The sequence below is a fragment of the Rattus norvegicus genome, chromosome 1 (assembly GCF_036323735.1).
Source record: "Rattus norvegicus strain BN/NHsdMcwi chromosome 1, GRCr8, whole genome shotgun sequence".
Classification (NCBI taxonomy): Eukaryota; Metazoa; Chordata; class Mammalia; order Rodentia; family Muridae; genus Rattus; species Rattus norvegicus.
Genome location: NC_086019.1, coordinates 63,134,968 through 63,159,635, shown reverse-complemented (window position 1 = coordinate 63,159,635; position 24,668 = coordinate 63,134,968). Strand labels below are relative to the sequence as shown.

General features: G+C 43.6%; 1 pseudogene; it reads left to right on the top strand.

Annotated features, from left to right (window-relative positions):
* The first annotated feature begins 14,051 nt into the window (after positions 1–14,051).
* Positions 14,052–23,962, top strand: LOC134485088 (sperm motility kinase Y-like; annotated as a pseudogene).
* The last annotated feature ends 706 nt before the right edge of the window (positions 23,963–24,668 follow it).

Sequence of the window (24,668 nt, the reverse complement as noted above, 5' to 3'; positions counted from 1 at the left end):
GATAAGAACAATAAAGTCAAAATCATCGACATTGGCCTTAGTACCCAAGACAAACCAGATCAAATGCTGAACCTGTACTACGGTGCTAACACTTTTGATGCCCCTGAACTCTTCCTGGGTTATACTTATGATGGTCCAAAGAACCACATATGAACGTTAGTCTTACATTTTATGGTAGCTGAAAAAGTTACCTCTGTTGTAATATAAGAGGTGAAAAGACAGGTTGTGGCAGGTATGCATCTTGACCACTGTGGGGTGTCAAGAGAGCTAGATGACCTGCTTAGCATTTAATAACAGTCAAACCCAGAAATATCAGTCATAGACATGATAATGCACCCCTGTTTCAAAGAAGATTGGGAGCGTTTCCCAAATCCCTATGAAGAAATGATACCTATCAGGCCACACCCTGGAATTTTGGAAGTAGTGCAACATGTTCCATTCAAAACACAAGACATAAAGATTCTTTACATCAAAGAAAGTCTAAGCGGATCATGGCATCCAACTGCTTACTGGAAGGACAGGCTATTCTGATGCCTGGCTTCATACCCAGGTTCAGACAGTGAGTCTAGTAATGGCTCCATTCCCTACCCTTAATGATTATGCTGCTGTCCCTCTAGGACTGGACTGCAGAGGAGTGGAAACCAACCCACCATTGACACATTGGACTTGTCAACCCCATGGCCTCATTTATGCCTTTGTCCATATTCTAGTCATAGAGCTTTCAGAAGAACCACTGGGACAGGCTTTCTTCTCAGGCCACTAGAGATGACCTGGACAAAACATACATGCCAGAGTGTCTTCTTCCTTCATTCAACAAGCAGCCTCAGGCCGAACAGAAGCATCAATGAGAACACAGAAGACAACCTATTTTCTCTCTGTGCATGAGGAGAGGGCGAGTCTGTCCCCATCAGTGGCTGGCTAAGAGGATTCAAGGGATGGTCCAAGAAATTAGGAATATCCAAATGAAGCAGTGTTCCTGTGCTCAATCAAGCAAGAAAAATCTCCTGGGACAGGACAGTATCTCTCCTGAGAAATGAGGGCTGGAGACAGCATCCAAAAAATAAGCGGCAGGCAGGCAAGGACAGGTACCTTTGTCCTTTGTTCTACCCAGTTTGCTCTGTGTTGCTTAGCTCTGTCTCTGGTATCCATTTCTGCAAAATCGTTTCTGTCTTAACTTTTTAAGTACTGTATGATTCTTCTGACAATTCTTCTCCCTCTTCTAGATTTCTCCTCTTCCGAACAAGGACTGAATATGATTGATGTGTACCCCAGACTTCAGAGTTGTCCTGTTACCCCATGCCTTTACCAGGACGGTATCACCACCAAAAGGAAACGGTTCCCACAAGGTGAGGTCTAGAGGCCTATGGATTCATGCAATCTTCTAGGGGCAACTGATCCTTGCACATATGGCAATTAATCACAAGTGGTTTGGAACAAATTCTTATTTTGTCAAAAGTAACATCATTCTCCATTAAGCTTCAAAATAAATAACCAGCAAAGCCTTGTAATAAGTGATAGTGGTGTTGATAAAACAGTGCAGCACCCGTGACATTGTAGGTCCTTCAACAGTGGAGGCACTGAGAGACATTGTAGTTCGTGCAATAGTGGAGGCACTGAGATAGCGAAGGTCCTTTTACATTCAAGATCATGCAACAGTGGAGGTCCTGAAAGAGTGGGCGTCCTGAGACATTGGAGATGGGATTGGTACAGTGGAGGTCCTGAGACAATGCAGGTGTTGCAAGAATGGATGTCCTGCAACAGTGGAGTTCCTTGCACAGTAAAGGTCCTGCAAAAGGGGTTGTCTTTAGACAGAGGAGGTCCTGCTACAGTGGAATTCCTGTGATAGCTGAAGTTTTGAGACAATGTCAGACCAGGCACAATGGAGATGCTGTGCCAGGAGAGGTTCTACACAAGTCGAGTTGGTGATAGAGTGGATGTTCTAAGACAGTGGAGATCTGGTGACAGTGGAGGTCCTGCACCATTGGAGGTTCTGGAACAATCGAGGTCCTGAAACAGTGCAGTTGCTCGGACATTGGAGTTTATGCACCATTGTAGGTCATGTGAGAGTGGAGGTGCTGGGACAGTAAAGGTGATGGGACAATGGAGGTCCTGTGACTGTTTTGGTGCTGCGATATTGGAGGTCCTTCATCAGTTGAGGTCCTGGCATATTTGAGGTCCTGAAATATTGGATGTCCTGCATTATTGGAGGTCCTCAGTCAGTGGAGATGGGCCTGGGACAGCTGAGATCTGGTAAAAATGGGGGTGTTTCCACACTACAGGTCATGCAACAGTAAATGTCCTGATACAATGCAGTTGTTCCAACACTGTAGGTTCTGCAATAGTTGGTTTGCTAGAACAGTGTAAGTGGAGATCCTGCATCAACAGAGGTCCTTTGACAGGGAATGCCCTGCAACAGTGAACATCCTTCAACATTGGAGGTCCTGCAACAGTGGATGTCATGAGTCAGTGCCATTGAACTGACGGTGGAGGTCCAACAACAGAGGAATTATTGTGCCAGTAGAGGTCCTGCAAAAGTCTGGCTGCTAAAAGAGTGCATGTTCTAAATTGGAGGTCCTGCAACAGTTAAGGTACTGCAACAGTCTAAGTATAGATACTGTGCATATCCTGTGCTAGTAGAGGTCTTGCACATTGGTGTTGCTCACCGTGAAGTTGATGAGACACTGAAGGTCCTGCCACAGTGGAGGTCCTTATAACAGTTGAGGTCCTGCAACAGTGGGAAAGCAGTGTCAATGGATAACCTGTGCCAGTAGAGTTCCTGCAGCTTGGAGGTCCTGAGAAAGTGGAAGGGCTGAGACAATGGACGTCTTTTGACAATGCAAGTCCTTATAACCGTGATATAGGAGGTCTTGCGACAATAGAGGTCCTTGAAACAGTTGAAGTGCTGTGACAGTGGATGTTCAGGGACAGTAGAATTCCTGTGCCAGTAGAGATCTTGCAGTTTGGAGGTACTGAGTCTGTGGAGTTTCCTGACAGCCGAGGTACTACCACAGTGGATGTCCTGTGACAAGGGAGTTCTTAGGGTAGTGCAGGTTCTGGGACAGTGGAAGTACTGCTACAATGGTTATCAAAATGCATGGAAAGAAGCAGCAAGGATGCCACCCAGACCAGACCATGGCAAATATAATGAAGATATTAATCCACCCCAACATCATATTGCTTCACCAAGGAATTGAGTCTGAGACACGTCTATACCTTCTCATGGAGCTCTTTGAAGTTCTACAGCTTTACAAATTCATCTGAAAGTCTGTGATAGTGGAGGCCTTAGACAATGTAAGACCAGCCACAATGAAGATCCTGTTCCAGTAGAAGTTCTGCAAAAGTCTAGTTGGTGATAGAGTGGATGTCCTGAGACAGTGGAAGTCTGGTGACAGTGGAGGTCCTGCACCATTAGAGGTTCTGCATCATTCGAGGTCCTGAGACATGCAGGTGCTCAGACAATGGAGTTCCTGCAACAGTGTAGGTCCTGTGAGAGTGGAGGTGCTAGGAAAGTGAAGGTGATGGACAGTGTAGGTCCAGTGTAGGAATATTGTGTTCCTACAACATTGGAGGTCCTACAACAGTTAAGGCTCTCATTCCGTGCAGTTCTTCCAACTTTGGAGGTCATGCAACTGAATAGGTCGTGGGAAAATTGAGGTTCTGGGACAGTAAGGGTGTTGGGACAATGGAGATGCTATGTCACCTGAGGTCCTGGGACATTTGAGGTCCTGCAATATTGGAGGTCCTAAGACAGTGTAGATGACCTTGGAATAGTTGAAGTCTGGAATAAAGGGAGGCTCTGCACCAGTAAATGTCCTGAGACACTGGAGATCCTGCAGTTTGCCTGGACAGTGAAGGTCCTACAAAAGTGGAGGTCCTGTGACAATGGAGGTCATGAATCGGTGCATTGGCACTGACCGTAGAGAGCCAGCAGCAGTGGACTGTCTTTGCCAGTAGAGGTCCTGCAAGATTCTAGCTGTTGTGAAAGTGGATATCCTACAACATTGGAGAGCTGGCATTAGTGAATGCCCTGAGACAATGGAGATCCTGCAGGAGTTGGTTTGCTTGGACAGTGAAGGTGCTACAAAAGTGGAAGTCTTGCGTCAGTGGAGGGGCTTGGCAAAAATGGATGTGCTGCCACACTACTGGTCCAGCAACAGTGAATATCATGAGACAGTGCATTTGCAGTGACAGTGGAGCTCGAGCAACTGTGGAATTTTTGTGCCAGTAGAGGTCCTGCAAATTCTAGCTGCTGAGAGGGTCTATGTCCTGCAACCTTGTTGGTCCTGCAACAGTTGAGGTACTGCAACAGTGTAAGTCCAGCTACAGTGGATATCCTGTTATAGTAGAGGTCCTTTAAATTGGCCTTGGTGAGACAGTGGACGTCCTGTGATAGTGGAGGTCCTATGACACTGGAGGGGCTGGAACACTGGAGGTCATGCCAAAATTGCAGTTCTTGTAATGGTTGCGGTGTTGTGACAGTGGAAATCTAGCGACAGTGGACATTCTGTAAAACAGTAGAGGTCCTACTATATAAAAGTCCTTGGACAGTGGAGGTACTGACGCACTTGAGGTCCTGTGAGAACGGAGGTTCTTATAACAGCTGTGACACTGGAAGTACAGAAAATGTAAATGTCCTCTGATAGGAGAGCTCCAACAAACTGAAGTTGCTGAGAGACAGGAGGTCCTCCAACAGCAGTGGTCCTAAGACAGTAGAGATCCTGTAACAGTGGAGAGGGTGAGACACTGGAGGTCCTTTGACAGTGGACTACTTTGTAACAATAGACGTGCTATGACAAGGGGGTTGTACAATAGTAGAGGTCCTTGTTATAGTTGAGGTACTCCAACAGTGGAAGTTTATGGACAGTGACTTCAAGTGCCCATAAAGGTCTTGCAATTTGGAGGGTCTGAGACAGAGGAGTTGCCTGACCACAGACGCCCTACCACAATATTGGTCCTTTGACTGTGGAGGTCTTGGGATAGTTCAGGTGCTGGGTCAGTGGAAGTTCTGCTACAGGGGTTATCAAAGTGCATGCAAAGAAGAAGCAATGGTGCCAGCCAAACATGACCATGGCAAATATAATGAAGTTTTTCATCCACCCCAACATCATCTTGCTTCTCCAATTGAGTCTGAGACAATTCTAATAACTTATCGTGAAACTGGTTGAAATTTTACAGCTTTACAAATACATCTGAAAATCTTTCCACCGAGAGGAGGAAGGAGCCAAGGAAATATTTAGGCAAATGTTAGCAGGCTTTATCTATGGCTATGGGCACTGTATAAGTTCACAGTGACCTGAAACCAGATTATATTCTGTTAGAGAAGAACGGAAAAGTCAAAAGCATCGACTTTGGCCTTCAACTCAAGACAAACCTGGGCAAATGCTGAACTGGCAGCATGGTGCTTACCCTATTGGTGCACCTGATCTCTTCCTAGGACAACTTTATGATGGTGCAAAAAAACTAAAAAAAAAAACAACAAGGTATGGATCTTAGGAGTAGGCTTATATTTCACTGTTGTATTTGACTCTGTTGTCATACAACAGTTCAGAAGACAGGTTGTAGCAGGTGTGTACCCTGCTCACTGTGGGGTGTCAGAAGAGGCAGCTTAGCCTCTTAATAAAAGTCAATCCAAACTATGGGCTGACAGTCTCAGAGGTGATGATGTACCCCTGGTCAATGAAACTGGAAGAGGTTCACAAATCCTTATGAAGAAGTGATCCCTCCCATGCCAGATACTCCAAAAGAGGAAGAAACGTAATATATTGAGGTTTGAGGTAAAATTTTATAGATTCATTGCATCAAAAAGGTATAACCAGAACATGGCATCCTATTGCTTAATGTAACAGCAAGTTATACACAGGAATTGCTTCACAACACAGGCTCAGCAGCTTTGTCCAGTTACGGTCCCATTCTCTACCCTTGCTGATTTCCCTCTAGGACTAAATAGGAATAGAAGTGAACACAACATAGACACATTGTTCTCCTCATCTTCCAATGGCCTAGTGTATCTCTATGATCATAAGGCTAGTCAAAGGGGAAGCAAAGAGCCATTGGGCATGCCCTTCTTCTTTTCAGGACACTCCCGACAACACCCACAGTGAACAAAGCATACATACACACCAGAAGTGTCCTGTGTCTTCACTCAACAATCAGCCACACTTAGAAGAGCTGTAGCAACGAGAAAACAGAGGACGACCTACTTTCCTGCTGTCTCTCAACAGAGAGCAGGACATTCCCCAGCTGGGGATTTCCCAGAGGCATTAAAGGATGAACCAATTCCAATGTGGAAATTCACTGATGAAGTTGTGTTGCTGCTTTCCTTCAAGAATGAAACATTACAAGGGGGTGGAGGAAGAGTTTTCTCCCAGAAATGAGGCCAAGGGAGATTGTCCAGAGAACAGGCAGATGGCAAAACCCACGTGCCTTTGTACTTTGTCCTTTCCAGTTTGCTCTGTGCTCATTCTTCCTCTGGCTCTGTTTTCCAGTTCCCCATAATTCTTAACTTCTTATATCCTCTAAGTATTTAATGATTCTTCCCCCAACCCAACCATCTCCCTCTTCTGGATTTCTTCTCTTCCCAGCAAGGACTCAATATGACTGCTGTGTAGACCACTCTAGATCGTGGTGCAGCTGAATGAATCCATTCACCTGAAGTTTATCACACTCTAAAAACACCAGCTTCCACAAAGTGAGGTGGAGAGTGGTATGAGCTCATGAAGTCTTCCATAGGTTACTGGTCCTAGCACACATGGCATTTATCACAAGAGCTATAGAACAAAATCTTATGCTGTCAAAAGTAGCATCACATTTCATTCAGCCTCAAATCTAATAACCAGCAATGACTTTGAAAAATTAAATTACAGTTGCTGCAACAGTGCAGATCCTGTGAAGAGGTAGGTCCTGCAAGAGTGGAGGCATGGAATAGCGCCGGTTATGTGACAGTGAAGGTCCTTTGAAAGTGGAGGCACTGATATCGTGGCGGTCAATCTACTTACAGGGGAGCTGCTGCACAATTGAAGGTTCTGCTACAGTGGAGGTCCTGCAAAATTGGAATTGCTGATACAGGGGTATTCCTGTCACTGTAGAGATCCTGTGGCAGTGAAGTTGCAGAATCATGGGAGATCTTGCTTCAGTTGATGTCCTGAAACACTTTAGTTGCTACGGGTGGTGCTACGACAGTGGAATTCCTGGGATAGTGGAGGTTATAGGACAGTGGGTGTCCTGAGACAGTTGCAGTGCTCCTACAGTGGAAGTCCTGCAATAGTAGTGTTGCTTGGACAGTCCAGTTCTTGGACAAAGGAGGTCCTGTGACACTTGAGATGCTGAGACTCTTGAGCTCCTGAACAGTAGAAGTGCTGTGATAGTTGAAGTGCTGAGACACTTGTGGTCCTGTAACAGTGAAGTTGACACACAGACAGTGGACTTCCTGAGGTAGTGGTGGTGCTTAAACAGTGGATGTCCTGTGACAGAGGAGGTCCTGCAATAGAGGAAGAACAATATATGCTGGCTGATGACCCAGAGCTTCCAGAAAATAGACCACCAACCAATATATATCAGAGGATGGCATTATTTGAAACCAATGGGATGGAAGGCCCTTGGTCCTGTGGAGATGTGATGCTCGAACATAGGAGGAGGCTGGAGTGGTGGGTTTTGAAAAGTTGGGTGAGTTTAGGAGCAGCATCATAGTGGCAAAATGGAGGGAGGAGGGAGGAGATGTAGGAGTGGGCATTTGTGGATTGGCACCTAGAACGTTGGACATCATTTGAGATGTTAAAAACAGTGGAAATGATAAGGTTTACATTGTCTGACCCAAACCTAAGGGATACTACATAAGGAACACAAAAACCCACAGGTGCTCACCAACAATCAGGTAAAATTTGGCCTTTGGCGGTCTACTCCAAAGAAACTCTTCCAAGAACACTGTTTAGTTTTTTCAAACAAAGTTTAAAACTCTTAAGTGTACTCTCAAATCTGCCCTAATTTGCATAAATCAGTCAAAACTGTTGGCTTTGTAAATACTTCTATCTTGTCCCAATAGTCACATGCTGGTCATCCCAACAACAAGATACTTGTCAAGGTGGGAGTCAATCAACATGGGATCCTTTTTCCAACTCGGCACGCAGACCCTCAGCTCACCTTCACACACACATACACACACACGCACACACACACACACACACACACACACACAGACAGAGAGAGAGAGACAGACAGACAGACAGACACACAGACACAGATTCACAACCACATGCACACACACACACACAGACACACACACCCATGAGAGAGTGATAGATCGAAAGTGAGGTAGAGAGAGAGAGAGAGAGAGAGAGAGAGAGAGAGAGAGAGAGAGAAAGAGAGTTCTTATCATCTACTTTCTTAATGCATATTGTGTGCTCTTGGAGTTGAGCACAGAGACTTGCACATGTAAACCAGTCCTGTACACCTAGGAATATTTTCTGATCAGTATTTTCTCTTCTTTATGCAGTTCTTAAATTATCTTTAAGAGAGTGTAGGGCATTAACCTACAATGAAATTTTGGACCTAAAGGTACATTTTAATACAAAGCTTACATATCACTTACAGATGACTCTAGTAGGAAGTACATTAAGTTCAGAACCATTCAATCAGAAACCCTTAATGTATATACCCCATTTTAACTGCCTTCACTTAACCTCATGTTTGGACCACTGTTCCTAGCTGGAGTTTCCTGTTTATCTCCCAGAATAAAAGGGAGGCTCCATGCTCAAGTGGAACAGCAGATTCAAGGTGGGACTGTTGGGTGACATTACCGTGAACACCAGGGACTGCCCCACAGAGGCAGGTAGTGGCCCTTTCTTTCCTCCTGGGGAATCATTATCTACATTGTCCTGAGCAGAGAAGGATCCTCTCATTCTAGCAGATGTTCTGGATGACACAAGGAATGTGAATAGATTATGAAATCACTTTACCACATTTCTTTTTGAGGCAGAGACCCTTGAGACCCTTGGCTCAGGAGTAACAGTTCCAGATAGCAAGGTGAGGTCAGTGTGGGCCCTGTGTTGACCTATGAATAGTTATTTATGTTAATCACCAAATCTTTAAAACTTACAGCATGTGAGAGAGAAGACTCCCAGGAGTCTCAGCTAAAACTAGTCAGTGAGTTTTTAAGAACAAGAACAAGTAGGAAATTTAAATTCATGTGATTGCTACAAATAAAGCAAGACACTGTCATTAGATCACCTTTGTGTAAGGGCCCTGACGACATACACAACTTAAGATGTGAAGTGCTCAGCTAGCACGCTTCGTGGCATGAACCCAAGACACATCTTCTCTGTGTCTCATCACCTCTGAAGCATGGTCCACAAACAATGGCAACAAACCTTCTCTTCCTCAGAGTTCAAAGTTACCTTTACTGTTAGTGATAGTTTCACAGTTAACTAACCTCTACTGGATAGACAAGTTTGACTAACCTTCTGTGAGCTTCTCCCAACCATGTACAGATGGTACATCCCTCTGCACATGAGGCCTGTTCCTCTCAGGCCTGATGTTCTCCTTCCCAGATTAGAAACTGGATACCTTTCAAGCCTACATTCTTAAGTCATCTATCAACTTTGGGTACATGATAAGCACAACATGACATTGGGTGCCAAATAACACTTTCCTACCTGACAATGAATATGATCCAGGGGTACCAAACATGGAAACTGGTCAGGTAAGGTCAGGTAACCCCCATGCTATCTCCATGTGGAGATGAAGATTGACACACCTTCCCAAGCAGACTTTCTCAGTTTTCTCAGCCCACACAGCAGTCCTTTGCTGAGCTTCCTTACTCCCAGTGACTGATGAGAGTACATGAGAAGATGCCTGATTTCTGGAAAGCGCTGGGCCCCATGACCCACAGTAGCAGCAGCTTCTGATGACAGGTGATTTCAGGAACTGAAAATGCCTAATGTTCCTGTGTTGATTTGAATATGCTCAGCCCAGGGAGTGGGACTATTTGCAGATGAGCCCTCATTGCATAGGTGTAGCCTTGATTGAGGAAGTGTGTCACTGTTGATGTGACCCTTATGTTCCTTGTCCTAGCTGCATGAAAATCAGTTTTCTAGTAGCGGCCTTCAGATGATGATGTAGAACACCCAGCTCCTCCTGTACCATGTCTGCCTAGATGCTGCCATGCTCCCACCTTGATGATAATGAACCAAACTGCTGAACTTGTAAGCCAAACCCAAAGCAGTGTTCTTCTTATAAGATTTGCATTGGTCATGGTGTCTGTTAATAGCAGGAAAACACTAAGTAAGTCACTTTCTACCACAGATTACAAGGTTAATTGAGTGATGTCATCACCTGAGGAGACATGGCCTCTTATTAAGGTTCTAATCTCCTAAGTAATTGCAGGCTCTCTTCTGGCCTAGGCATTGGCTATAATATTAATCTTCCCAGTGTCCTTTTCTCTGTAAGCTATACATTTTGCATTTCTATTTGCCCCATTTGCTCTTTTTCATTGAAGTCCTATACCTCAGTATAACAGAGGCCATACTGGGCTCTCTTCAAATTTTCATCGAAGAAATTTGTTTATTACTTTTTAATTTAGCCTCGGGTAGGTATTTAGGATGTGGGCTGAAGGAAGCCACATTTTTGTAAAAGCATCATACAAACTATCCCAGACCAGTTACAAATATTGTTGCCTTCTGAATCCCCTTGTCCTGGGCTTCCACAGTCTGGATATGTCTTGGCACTCCTGACTCCCAAGCTCCTGCCAGTATACCCCATTAAACTCTTCTTAGAGCACTGGGCCACTTCTAGTTCAAAGTTCTGAATTCTTGCATATTTTCCAAAACAAGTAACAAGCACAAACTGGCATGGTCAGGTATCACAGAGCAAGAGTCCGCTCTATCACATCCCCTAATGCATTAGTTACCTTTGTATTTCTGTGACAGAAATGCCATGAGCACAGCAAACTATAAAACATGTAGGCGATTAGTGATCCTATTTCACAGACCACCTGTTACCATAGGTTAAGTTCTATGACGACAGGGCACAGTGGAAGGAGCAGGAAGCAGAGGACTCACATCTGGAATCACAAGTACAAAGCAGACAGTGCACAGGGAGTGGTGCAGAGCACTAAAACCTCAAAGCCCAGCCCCACTGGCATTCTTTCTCCAGCAAGGGCACACCTCCTGAGTCTTCCCAAACAGAGTCAGCAACTGGGAAAGGAGTACTCAAATGCCTGAGACAGTGGAGGATAGCTCATGCAAAATGTCATGATGATTCAGGAATTCGAATCAGTAACAGAGAGAACCTTCACTCTGGGTCAATGTGTGTTGCTGCAAAGCCAGCAAGCTGCTCTCCCTCCTCTTGAACATAAGATGTGGATTAAGTAAAAATGTAAACAAGCATCTCCATGGAAAATCAACAGCCCTGTTAATCTGGTCATACTTATAGGATAAGTCCAGAGGTGCTGGATACTGAAATCAGAGAAGAAGCCAACACAAACTCAAACCGTTTAGTCTATAGGAATAAAAATACCACAGAAGCCAAAATGGGTAACGATATGGAGCAAACGCTCACTCACTCAGCAGATAAAATTACACCTAGCCCTTACTCACAGACCTACTTCATAAACAGTGTACATTCTGCTGGTACCTACTCAACACAATCCTAAATGCTGCAATCAAACCAAATGGTTTCTTACTTTGTTGAGTATGACTTAAAAACACTGAAGTACTCTGAAGGAGGTTAATGGAAACTTCTCAGGGCCTGGGGAAGTTGGCTGAGGGAGTACAGATTAACAAAGCAACACAACCCAATTTCCCCACCAGCAAGCAGAAACCGGCCTGATGTCAGTTGCCAATTCCTGAGGGTTTAAGAGAAGCCTACAGACTGGAAGGACTGAGGTAGGTGAGATTAAAGTACAGTTACACTGAATGCTCACTTGAGGAATGGGAAGGGTAGCAACTGGAAAGTGCTCGGTGTGTGTGTGTGTGTATGTGTGTGTGTGTGTGTGTGTGTGTGTGTGTGTGTGTGTGTTCCATGCATGTGTTTCTGTGTGAGTGTGGTTGGGTTGTTGCTGTTGTGTGCTTAATTTGAGACAGAGTGTTACCACAAACTGAAGCTGTCCTAAAACTCACCCTGTACACAAGGGTGGTTTGGACAGTAAAGAGACCTTCTCTCTCATGAAAGGGGGATTAATGATGTGTAGCACAAGCTTTGTGTGAATGTAAATTTCAAAATCTGAAGATTTTATAAATCTCCTTTGGCTTGCTTTAACAATGCTGGTGATTATAGCAATACATGGTACACTGAGGACAGAACAGAATATATAGTGTGAGCTTTTGAGATGGTTCAGAGGTGAAAGGAATAGCTGATGATCTGAGTTTAGTTCCAGAGGCACTGTTAATAATCAAACACAAATGTAGCCGACTTTTATCCTGTGTAAAAATCAGTCAGGGCATCCAGTCATCTAAAGTCTGGAAGCTGGGGAAGGGAACATGGAAAATGAATATCCTAGTAAGAGCACCATTGGAAGGGGAAGCCCTGGGTCCTGCTAAGACTAAACCCCCAGTGAACTAGATTGTTGGGAGGAGGGTGACAAGGGGGGGAGGATGGGGAGGAGGGAAGGGGATGTTTGCACGGAAACTGGGAAAGGGAATACTGGAAATGTATATAAAAATTACTCAAGTTAATATATATATACACTGAGGTCAACCCTACATAGGGCATAGAGCAATCCATGGGATTCAACGGGGTGTTTTATGAAAGAGCTATTTCCCAGGAGCACACCTGTGTGTCAAGGGCTCCCTTCCAGCTAGGCCTTTGGATCTCCAGTGCTAAACACTGTCTCTTCCTTTGCAGAAGTGAAACATAATAAAAATTCACACTTCACAGTACAGTGAATAGCACTAATCGCAAAAGGTGTAAATAGAACCGATGAGTACCAGAGTATGTGGATTGATGTTATATGAAATGTGTGTGGATCCCGTGCAGTATCCTCTTCCATGTTCCTACATACTGAGCAACGACCCTGTACAATTTCTCTCTAGACAGAACAATCTGGAATTCACTCACTGAGGGACTTATGCCCTGGAGTGGCAGCTACAAGTAGGACTTGTGCAACCATGTCACGAAGCGAAGAGACAGAGATGCATGGATTAAATGGAGAGAAGCAGATTGGAATGGTGGAGAGGCTAACCTGCCAACAACTCCAAACCCCCAGCAGGATGACAATGGAGAACAGCGAGCAGTTTCCCAGCCAGCCTCACTCTCCATAGCCAGACTTCTTCCAGTCCTTCCATTTTCCCAAGGAAAGAAATGTTCAAAAAGCAGGGACAGGGAAAGAAAAACTGCTCTACTCCCAGGAGCCAAGGGCAAACCCCCTGGCACCTCCCTGTCTGAGCCCATAAGCAGCCACAGCCCAGTCCTGGGATCATCTCTAGAGGCTCAGGGACCCAGGCAGATGAGCCCTTGAATCACAAAGGGTTCCACTACAGCATTCTATGGGTGTCAGTCCTGAGTCCCTGAGCCTGAGGTGCTCTGCACAGCTATTCAGAGAAGCCTTCTCCTGATCTCTGTACAAAGATCTCTGTGTTGGATGTCAGAGGAGAGTGTCCACCCAGCATGGGTTGGGGCTCTGGCCCTCTAATCTGTTGGTCCATGTTAACTTCTCCACAGAGAAAGCTTATGAGCTTTGCTGATGCATCCATTTGGCGTTTGGGGGATTCAAACTCAAGTCTCTGCCTAGTCCTGCAGCTTTGTCTCAGGTGTTTGATGATAACCTAGATCCTTTCTGAGGACTTATGAGAACAGTGTCCTCTTGATGGGTCAGTTTAGAAACAGCTTTGTCTTTAAAAAAAGAAAACTATACCATCAGTTTGAGGCTAATCCTTCAGAATTCAAAGATAACGTGACACCCTGAGTGTAGACATGAGGACTTTAAAGCAGGATGCAGAGTAAACATTCAAAACAGAGAACTATGGAGAGCTAAACATCTTACAGGGTTTTATTTCTAACAGCCTAAAGTCTTTCCATAGCCCATAGAAGCCACAGTCTCAGAGTCCTTCCCAACCATGTCTTGACAGGTCCTATTGTGACCTCATGAGGAGCGATTGTGAGGCTGCCCAGCAAACACATATTAAGCTGTTGCCAGGCCTGGAATTCTTTGAGTGCTTTGAGAGGAGGTGTGGAGTGGAGCCCTCTGCGACTTGGTTGTATCTAGTGAGCTGTGTGTGGTTGTGTCGAATTTTACTGTACTGTGTATATGTGTATGTATCAGTGTGTGTAAGAGAGTGTGTGTTGACAGATTGGCCTGTGTGTGAGTGCGTGTACACTTTTGCCTGTGTGTTTGTCAGTATATGTAGGAGTGTGTGAGTTTACAGGTTTGTATGTGTGTATGTGTTTGTATGTGTGTATGTCTTCTTGTGCGTATGTGTATCCCTGTGTGTATGTGTGTATGTGTCTGACGTGTGTTTTTCCAGCTTTGCTTGTGTGTAAGTATGCGTGTTTTCTGTTAATCTGGGTGTTTGTAAGAGTTTGTGTGAGTATAAGTTCACTTCTGTCTATTTCTGTGTGTGTGCCTGTGTGTGTGCCTGTGCCTGTGTGAGTGCCCGTGTGTGTATGTGTGTGCGTGTGTGTGTGTGTGTGTGTGTGTGTGTCTGTGTGTGCACGTGCCCATCCCCTTTTGCCCCTTGTATCTATATTACCTGCACCTCAGTGCAAGAGAGTGTAGAGGCCAGAAGTCACCCCGGCTGCTGTTCCTGAGGTAGGTTCTCAACCTTATTTTCAAGACAGGCTCTCTCACTGGCCTGCAGCTGCCCAAGTATCTGAGCTGGCTGACCAGTCGCTCCCAGGCATTTGGTATGCCAACCCCATAATATCAGTTTAAAGGCCTATGTAGATGGCTGGCTGCCTATTTCTTGATTGATTGATTTTTAGATGACTTCAAGAGAAAGAATTAGGTCACATATTGCCACGCCACTGGCTATTTCCTTAGTGGGGTTTTGCTTTTTGTTTTATTTATTTATTTATTTATTTATTTATTTATTTATTTATTATGGATTGCTGGTTTCATTTTTTAGTGGTTTTTATGTTCTCACATGCTATATTACTGCTTTGATTATTTACGGTTCTGCATTCGGATGATTAACTCTATCTCCATTTTCTTTTTTTTTTTTTTTTATTAACTTGAGTATTTCTTATATACATTTCGAGTGTTATTCCCTTTCCCGGTTTCCGGGCAAACATCCCCCTCCCCCCTCCCCTTCCTTATGGGTGTTCCCTTCCCAACCCTCCCCCCATTGCCGCCCTCCCCCCATAGACTAGTTCACTGGGGATTCAGTCTTAGCAGGACCCAGGGCTTCCCCTTCCACTGGTGCTCTTACTAGGATATTCATTGCTACCTATGGGGTCAGAGTCCAGGGTCAGTCCATGTATAGTCTTTAGGTAGTGGCTTAGTCCCTGGAAGCTCTGGTTGCTTGGCATTGTTGTACTTTTGGGGTCTCGAGCCCCTTCAAGCTCTTCCAGTTCTTTCTCTGATTCCTTCAATAGGGGACCTATTCTCAGTTCAGTGGTTTGCTGCTGGCATTCGCCTCTATATTTGCTGTATTCTGGCTGTGTCTCTCAGGAGCGATCAACATCCGGCTCCTGTCGGTCTGCACTTCTTTGCTTCATCCATCTTGTCTAATTGGGTGGCTGTATATGTATGGGCCACATGTGGGGCAGGCTCTGAATGGGTGTTCCTTCAGTCTCTGTTTTAATCTTTGCCTCTCCCTTCCCTGCCAAGGGTATTCTTTTTCCTCATTTAAAGAAGGAGTGAAGCATTCACATTTTGATCATCCGTCTTGAGTTTCGTTTGTTCTAGGGATCTAGGGTAATTCAAGCATTTGGGCTAATAGCCACTTATCAATGAGTGCATACCATGTATGTCTTTCTGTGATTGGGTTAGCTCACTCAGGATGATATTTTCCAGTTCCAACCATTTGCCTACTAATTTCATAAACTCGTTGTTTTTGATAGCTGAGTAATATTCCATTGTGTAGATGTACCACATTTTCTGTATCCATTCCTCTGTTGAAGGGCATCTGGGTTCTTTCCATTTTCTGGCTATTATAAATAAGGCTGCGATGAACATAGTGGAGCACGTGTCTCTTTTATATGTTGAGGCATCTTTTGGGTATATGCCCAAGAGAGGTATAGCTGGATCCTCAGGCAGTTCAATGTCCAATTTTCTGAGGAACCTCCAGACTGATTTCCAGAATGGTTTTACCAGTGTGCAATCCCACCAACAATGGAGGAGTGTTCCTCTTTCTCCACATCCTCGCCAGCATCTGCTGTCACCTGAGTTTTTGATCTTAGCCAATCGCACTGGTGTGAGGTGAAATCTCAGGGTTGTTTTGATTTGCATTTCCCTTATGACTAAAGATGTTGAACATTTCTTTAGGTGTTTCTCAGCCATTCGGCATTCCTCAGCTGTGAATTCTTTGTTTAGCTCTGAACCCCATTTTTAATAGGGTTATTTGTCTCCCTGCGGTCTAATTTCTTGAGTTCTTTGTATATTTTGGATATAAGTCCTCTATCCGTTGTAGGATTGGTAAAGATCTTTTCCCAATCTGTTGGTTGCCGTTTTGTCCTAACCACAGTGTCCTTTGCCTTACAGAAGCTTTGCAGTTTTATGAGATCCCATTTGTCGATTCTTGATCTTAGAGCATGAGCCATTGGTGTTTTGTTCAGGAAATTTTTTCCAGTGCCCATGTGTTCCAGATGCTTCCCTAGTTTTTCTTCTATTAGTTTGAGTGTGTCTGGTTTGATGTGGAGGTCCTTGATCCACTTGGACTTAAGCTTTGTACAGGGTGATAAGCATGGATCGATCTGCATTCTTCTACATGTTGACCTCCAGTTGAACCAGCACCATTTGCTGAAAATGCTATCTTTTTCCATTGGATGGTTTTGGCTCCTTTGTCAAAGATCAAGTGACCATAGGTGTGTGGGTTCATTTCTGGGTCTTCAATTCTATTCCATTGGTCTATCTGTCTGTCTCTGTACCAATACCATGCAGTTTTTATCACTATTGCTCTGTAATACTGCTTGAGTTCAGGGATAGTGATTCCCCCTGAAGTCCTTTTATTGTTGAGGATAGCTTTAGCTATCCTGGGTTTTTTGTTATTCCAGATGAATTTGCAAATTGTTCTCTCTAACTCTTTGAAGAATTGGATTGGTATTTTGATGGGGATTGCATTGAATCTGTAGATTGCTTTTGGTAAAATGGCCATTTTTACTATATTAATCCTGCCAATCCATGAGCATGGGAGATCTTTCCATCTTCTGAGGTCTTCTTCAATTTCTTTCCTCAGTGTCTTGAAGTTCTTATTGTACAGATCTTTTACTTGCTTGGTTAAAGTCACACCGAGGTACTTTGGTATTTGGGTCTATTATGAAGGGTGTCGTTTCCCTAATTTCTTTCTTGGCTTGTTTCTCTTTTGTGTAGAGGAAGGCTACTGATTTATTTGAGTTAATTTTATACCCAGCCACTTTGCTGAAGTTGTTTATCAGCTTTAGTAGTTCTCTGGTGGAACTTTTGGGATCACTTAGATATACTATCATGTCATCTGCAAATAGTGATATTTTGACCTCTTCTTTTCCGATCTGTATCCCTTTGATCTCCTTTTGTTGTCTGATTGCTCTGGCTAGAACTTCAAGAACTATATTGAATAAGTAGGGAGAGAGTGGGCAGCCTTGTCTAGTACCTGATTTTAGTGGGATTGCATCAAGTTTCTCTCCATTTAGTTTAATGTTAGCAACTGGTTTGCTGTATATGGCTTTTACTATGTTTAGGTATGGGCCTTGAATTCCTATTCTTTCCAGGACTTTTATCATGAAGGGGTGTTGAATTTTGTCAAATGCTTTCTCAGCATCTAATGAAATGATCATGTGGTTCTGTTCTTTCAGTTTGTTTATATGATGGATCACGTTGATGGTTTTCCGTATATTAAACCATCCCTGCATGCCTGGGATGAAGCCTACTTGATCATGGTGGATGATTGTTTTGATGTGCTCTTGAATTCGGTTTGCCAGAATTTTATTGAGTATTTTTGCGTCGATATTCATAAGGGAAATTGGTCTGAAGTTCTCTTTCTTTGTTGTGTCTTTGTGTGGTTTAGGTATAAGAGTAATTGTGGCTTCGTAGAAGGAATTCGGTAGGGCTCCAAGTGTTTCAATTTTGTGGAATAGTTTGGATAATATTGGTATGAGGTCTTCTATGAAGGTTTGATAAAATTCTGCATTAAACCCGTCTGGACCTGGGCTCTATTTGGTTGGGAGACCTTTAATGACTGCTTCTATTTCCTTAGGCGTTATGGGGTTGTTTAACTGGTTTATCTGTTCCTGATTTAACCTCGATACCTGGTATCTGTCTAGGAAATTGTCCATTTCCTGAAGATTTTCAAATTTTGTTGAATATAGGTTTTTATAGTAAGATCTGATGATTTTTTGAATTTCCTCCGAATCTGTAGTTATGTCTCCCTTTTCATTTCTGATTTTGTTAATTTGGACACACTCTCTGAGTCCTCTCGTTAGTCTGGCTAAGGGTTTATCTATCTTGTTGATTTTCTCAAAGAACCAACTTTTGGTTCTGTTGATTCTTTCTATGGTCCTTTTTGTTTCTACTTGGTTGATTTCAGCTCTGAGTTTGATTATTTCCTGCCTTCTACTCCTCCTGGGTGTATTTGCTTCTTTTTGTTCTAGAGCTTTTAGGTGTGCTGTCAAGCTGCTGACATATGCTCTTTCCTGTTTCTTTCTGCAGGCACTCAGCGCTATGAGTTTTCCTCTTAGCACAGCTTTCATTGTGTCCCATAAGTTTGGGTATGTTGTACCTTCATTTTCATTAAATTCTAAAAAGTCTTTAATTTCTTTCTTTATTTCTTCCTTGACCAGGTTATCATTGAGTAGAGCATTGTTCAATTTCCACGTATATGTGGGCATTCTTCCCTTATTGTTATTGAAGACCAGTTTTAGGCCGTGGTGGTCCGATAGCACGCATGGGATTATTTCTATCTTTCTGTACCTGTTGAGGCCCGTTTTTTGGCCAATTATATGGTCAATTTTGGAGAAAGTACCATGAGGAGTAGAGAAGAAGGTATATCCTTTTGCTTTAGGATAGAATGTTCTATAAATATCCGTTAAGTCCATTTGGCTCATGACTTCTCTTAGTCTGTCTACATCACTGTTTAATTTCTGTTTCCATGGTCTGTCCATTGATGAGAGTGGGGTGTTGAAATCTCCCACTATTATTGTGTGAGGTGCAATGTGTGTTTTGAGCTTTAGTAAGGTTTCTTTTACGTATGTAGGTGCCCTTGTATTTGGGGCATAGATATTTAGGATTGAGAGTTCATCTTGGTTGATTTTTCCTTTGATGAATATGAAGTGTCCTTCCTTATCTTTTTTGATGACTTTTAGTTGGAAATTGATTTTATTTGATATTAGAATGGCTACTCCAGCTTGCTTCTTCTGACCATTTGCTTGGAAAGTTGTTTTCCAGCCTTTCACTCTGAGGTAGTGTCTGTCTTTGTCTCTGAGGTGTGTTTCCTGTAGGCAGCAGAATGCAGGGTCCTCGTTGCGTATCCATTTTGTTAATCTATGTCTTTTTATTGGGGAGTTGAGGCCATTGATATTGAGAGATATTAAGGAATAGTGATTATTGCTTCCCGTTATATTCATATTTGGATGTGAGGTTATGTTTGTGTGCTTTCATTCTCTTTGTTTTGTTGCCAAGACGATTAGTTTCTTGCTTCTTCTAGGGTATAGCTTGCCTCCTTATGTTGGGCTTTACCATTTATTATCCTTTGTAGTGCTGGATTTGTAGAAAGATATTGTGTAAATTTGGTTTTGTCATGGAATATCTTGGTTTCTCCATCAATGTTAATTGAGAGTTTTGCTGGATTCAGTAATCTGGGCTGGCATTTGTGTTCTCTTAGGGTCTGTATAACATCAGTCCAGGATCTTCTGGCCTTCATAGTTTCTGGCGAGAAGTCTGGTGTGATTCTGATAGGTCTCCCTTTATATGTTACTTGACCTTTTTCCCTTACTGCTTTTAATATTCTTTCTTTATTTTGTGCGTTTGGTGTTTTGACAATTATGTGACGGGAGGTGTTTCTTTTCTGGTCCAATCTGTTTGGAGTTCTGTAGGCTTCTTGTATGCCTATGGGTATCTCTTTTTTTAGGTTAGGGAAGTTTTCTTCTATGATTTTGTTGAAGATATTTACTGGTCCTTTGAGCTGGGAGTCTTCACTCTCTTCTATACCTATTATCCTTAGGTTTGATCTTCTCATTGAGTCCTGGATTTCCTGTATGTTTTGGACCAGTAGCTTTTTCCGCTTTACATTATCTTTGACAGTTGAGTCAATGATTTCTATGGAATCTTCTGCTCCTGAGATTCTCTCTTCCATCTCTTGTATTCTGTTGGTGAAGCTTGTATCTACAGCTCCTTGTCTCTTCTTTTGGTTTTCTATATCCAGGGTTGTTTCCATGTGTTCTTTCTTGATTGCTTCTATTTCCATTTTTAATTCCTTCAACTGTTTGATTGTGTTTTCCTGGAATTCTTTCAGGGATTTTTGTGTCTCCTCTCTATGGGCTTCTACTTGTTTATTTATGTTTTCCTGGTATTCTTTCAGGGATTTTTGTATCTCCTCTCTATGGGCTTCTACTTGTTTATTTATGTTTTCCTGGTATTCTTTCAGGGATTTTTGTATCTCCTCTCTATGGGCTTCTACTTGTTTATTTATGTTTTCCTGGAATTCTTTCAGGGATTTTTGCGATTCTTTCAGGCATTTTTGCAATTCCTCTCTGTAGGCTTCTACTTGTTCTCTAAGGGAGTTCTTCATGTCTTTCTTGAAGTCCTCCAGCATCATGATCAAATATGATTTTGAAACTAGATCTTGCTTTTCTGGTGTGTTTGGATATTCCATGTTTGTTTTGGTGGGAGACTTGGGCTCCGATGATGGCATGTAGTCTTGGTTTCTGTTGCTTGGATTCCTGCGCTTGCCTCTCGCCATCAGATTATCTCTAGTGTTACTTTGTTCTGCTATTTCTGACAGTGGCTAGACTGTCCTATAAGCCTGTGTGTCAGGAGTGCTGTAGACCTGTTTTCCTCTCTTTCAGTCAGTTATGGGGACAGAGTGTTCTGCTTTCAGACGTGTAGTTTCTCCTCTCTACAGGTCTTCAGCTGTTCCTGTGGGCCTGTGTCTTGAGTTCACCAGGCAGCTTTCTTGCAGCAGAAAATTTGGTCGTACCTGTGGTCCCGAGGCTCAGGTTCGCTCGTGGGGTGCTGCCCAGGGGCTCTCTGCAGCGGCAGCAACCAGGAAGACCTGTGCCGCCCCTTCCGGGGGCTTCAGTGCACCAGGGTTCCAGATGGTCTGTGGCTTTTTCCTCTGGCGTCCGAGATGTGTGTGCAGGGAGCAGTCTCTTCTGGTTTCCCAGGCTTGTCTGCCTCTCTGAAGGTTTAGCTCTCCCTCCCACGGGATTTGGGTGCAGAGAACTGTTTATCCCGTCTGTTTCCTTCAGGGTCTGCTGGTGTCTCTGGCAGGTGTCCTGCTGCTCCTGGGCCCTCCCCCACGGGAGCCCAGAGGCCTTATACAGTTTCCTCTTGGGCCAGGGATGTGGGCAGGGGTGAGCAGTGTTGGTGGTCTCTTCCGCTCTGCAGCCTCAGGAGTGCCCACCTGACCAGGCGGTTGGGTCTCTCTCACCGGGTCTGGCTATCTCCATTTTCAATGTCCTGCGGTTTCATCCTTTTACATTATTCCTGTTTCTCTATTTATTGAGTACAAGCAATCATTGGCTTAGACTTGATACAAATTTGCCCTTTGTGACACTTTGAACTCTTCGGCCTTTGTTTAAGGTTTACTGTTCACTGATATTTAACTGCCTTATTCCTTGTGGTTGGTTAATTTTAATTTTCAGTATTTTGCTCTGGAGAGTTGTGGATTTTTGTGGATCACTAGGTCCTGAAATTCAATGGAGTTTTCCCTTAAGTGTTGGCTTTTTATATTTGTTTGTTTTGTCTTTTACTAATTCTTTCTCCTCTCGTTTCTTTCATCTGTTTTTTTTTTCTTCAATGAACATCTATTCATAGTATTGACCATCTTTGGACGCCCAATCCTATTGTAGTATGACGATTTTTATTTTCATCATTGCATTTAGTATGTGTGTGCTCTTGGCTTTCTATTTTGGGGTTGGTTATTTGGGTGGCTTTTACTTATGACTCTTCATATTTTCCCCTTAACTTTTTCATAATTTTGCTCTATTTTTCTAGTCTAGTTTTTAATTTGTCTTTGTTTGTTTTTTTTTCTTTTTCTTTTGTTTTTTTCTTTTAGGTACCACAAGTGTAATTTTAGCTCCTATATTGCTCCATCTTTTTCATTATTTGATTCCATTTTTGTTATTTTTAGGTAGCATTAGTACTGATAAAATGCCTACAGAGACTGAGGAGGAGTTACCAACCCCTACACCCGAGCCCAGTATCTCTGAGGAGGGCAACTTCCATTCCCAATACCAAGTATTGAGGACAATTGGGCAAGGGGGCAACGCCAAAGTCCTCCTGGCCCACCACCGGCTCACAGGAACCCCGGTGGCTGTCAAAGTTCTGCGAAAGGACAAGGAGTGGTTCCAGCCAGCCATGATGGAAGCAAACATAATGAGAAAGATCAACCACCCCAACATAGTGTCTCTCATACAAGTTATTGAAAAGAAAACGAGAATATACCTCATAATGGAGCTGGTGGAAGGCCAAGAACTCTACCAGTACATCAGAGAGTCAGGGCACATAGAGGAGGATGAGGCCCGGCAAATATTTGAACAGATATTGTCAGCAGTGAGCTACTGCCATGGAAAGGGGATTGTTCACCGAGACCTCAAACTGGACAATATAATGATTGATAAAAACAAAAAGGTCAAAGTCATCGACTTTGGGCTTAGCACCCAATTTCAACCTGGAAAAATGCTAAACCACCACTGCGGCACATACTCCTTTGGTTCCTCTGAACTCCTCCTTGGCCATCGGTATGACGGGCCGAAGAATGATATGTGGATTATAGGAGTGGTCTTGTACTGTATGGTAGTGGGAAAGCTCCCATTTGATTCAGTGATCATCCAAGAACTGCAAAGACAAGTAGTGGCAGGGGTATATCCTGCTCCCTGTGGGGTTTCAAAAGAACTGGAGGACCTCCTTAGTAAATTACTGAGGGTAAATCCCAACTTTAGACCAACAGCAAGAAAGGCGATGAAACACCCTTGGTTCAAAGAACACTGGAACGGATTGATAGGTCCCTATGAAGAAATGCTTCCCCTCACACCAGACCCGGCCATTTGGGATGCCATGAAAAGCATTGGATTCCAAGCCTCTGTAGTAAAACACTCTTTAAAACAAAGAAAATATAATGAGGAAATGGCAACTTATTTCTTTCTACAAAAGCAGGCTCTCCAGGGGGATGGCTGCACAGCCCAGGCACAGCAAGTGAGTCCCGTTGCAGCACCATTCCCTAGCCTTGATCCTGCTGCTGCTTTTAGATTAGAACCAAAGAGGAGTGGAAGCGTGCCAGTCCTTGGCACCTTGCGGGTGTCATCCTCCCATGGTCACGTATCTCACTATGGCCAGAATGCTCATTCAAAAAGGAGGCAAAAGATCCACTGTGGCTGGTCGTCTCAGGCCTCTACCGATGACACCTACACAGGACCACTATCACAAATGTGCCGTGAGTGTCCCATGCATTCAAACAACAAGCATCTTCACTGAGAAGAGTAGCAATAAGGAAATCAAGAAGACAACCCACTCTCCCACAGAGCCCCATTTGAGGATAAGCCCATCCCCAGCAGGGTCCGGCACAGAGGTTTTAAGGGGTGGACCAGGAATATAGCAAATGCCCTGATAAAGCTGTGTTGCTGCATGCCAAGGAGAAAGAAACCTCGCCTGGGGCAGAACAGAATCTCCCCCCAGAAATGAGCCACAGGGAGAGTCCAGAGAACAAGCAGCAGGCATAGCCCAGGTACCTTTGTGCTTTGTCCTTTTCAGTTTGCTCTATGCTGGTCCTTCCTCTGTCTCTGGTTTCCATTTTCCCCACAATTCTTACCTTGTATCTGCTCTAAGTTCTTTATGAGGTTTCCCCAACACCAAGCCTTCTCCCTCTTCTTGATTTCTCCTCTTCCCAGCAGGGACCCAATAGGATTGATGAGTTCCACACTCCACAGAGTTTTCTAGTTGGCCCATCCCTTCAGATGGACTCCAGCTCCCCCTTAGGCCAATAGCTCCCACAGGGTGAGGACAAGAGGTTCATGGGCTCATGGACTCCTCCAGGGGCTACTGATCTTTTCACATGTGGTCATCAATCACAAGTGCTGCAGAACAGAGTCTTATGTTTTCAAATGTAACATCCCATTCCATTAAGCCTCAAAACTAATTAACAAGGTTTGTCATTGAATAAGTATCAACAACCTAGTTTGTGGGTTATAGTTGATGGTCAGAATCCTGCATGCATGCATATTATTTTGCATACTGGTTTTTTTTTGTTCCTAAGACCTAGTGATCTATTGAATTTTATAGGTTGTAGTTCTAAATGGTTTCTTTCAAAGACCTCAACTGAGAAGTAGAAAAAAGAAGTTATAATATAGTAAGGCAAATCAAAGCCCCAAATGGTAAGCTAAGAATTCTA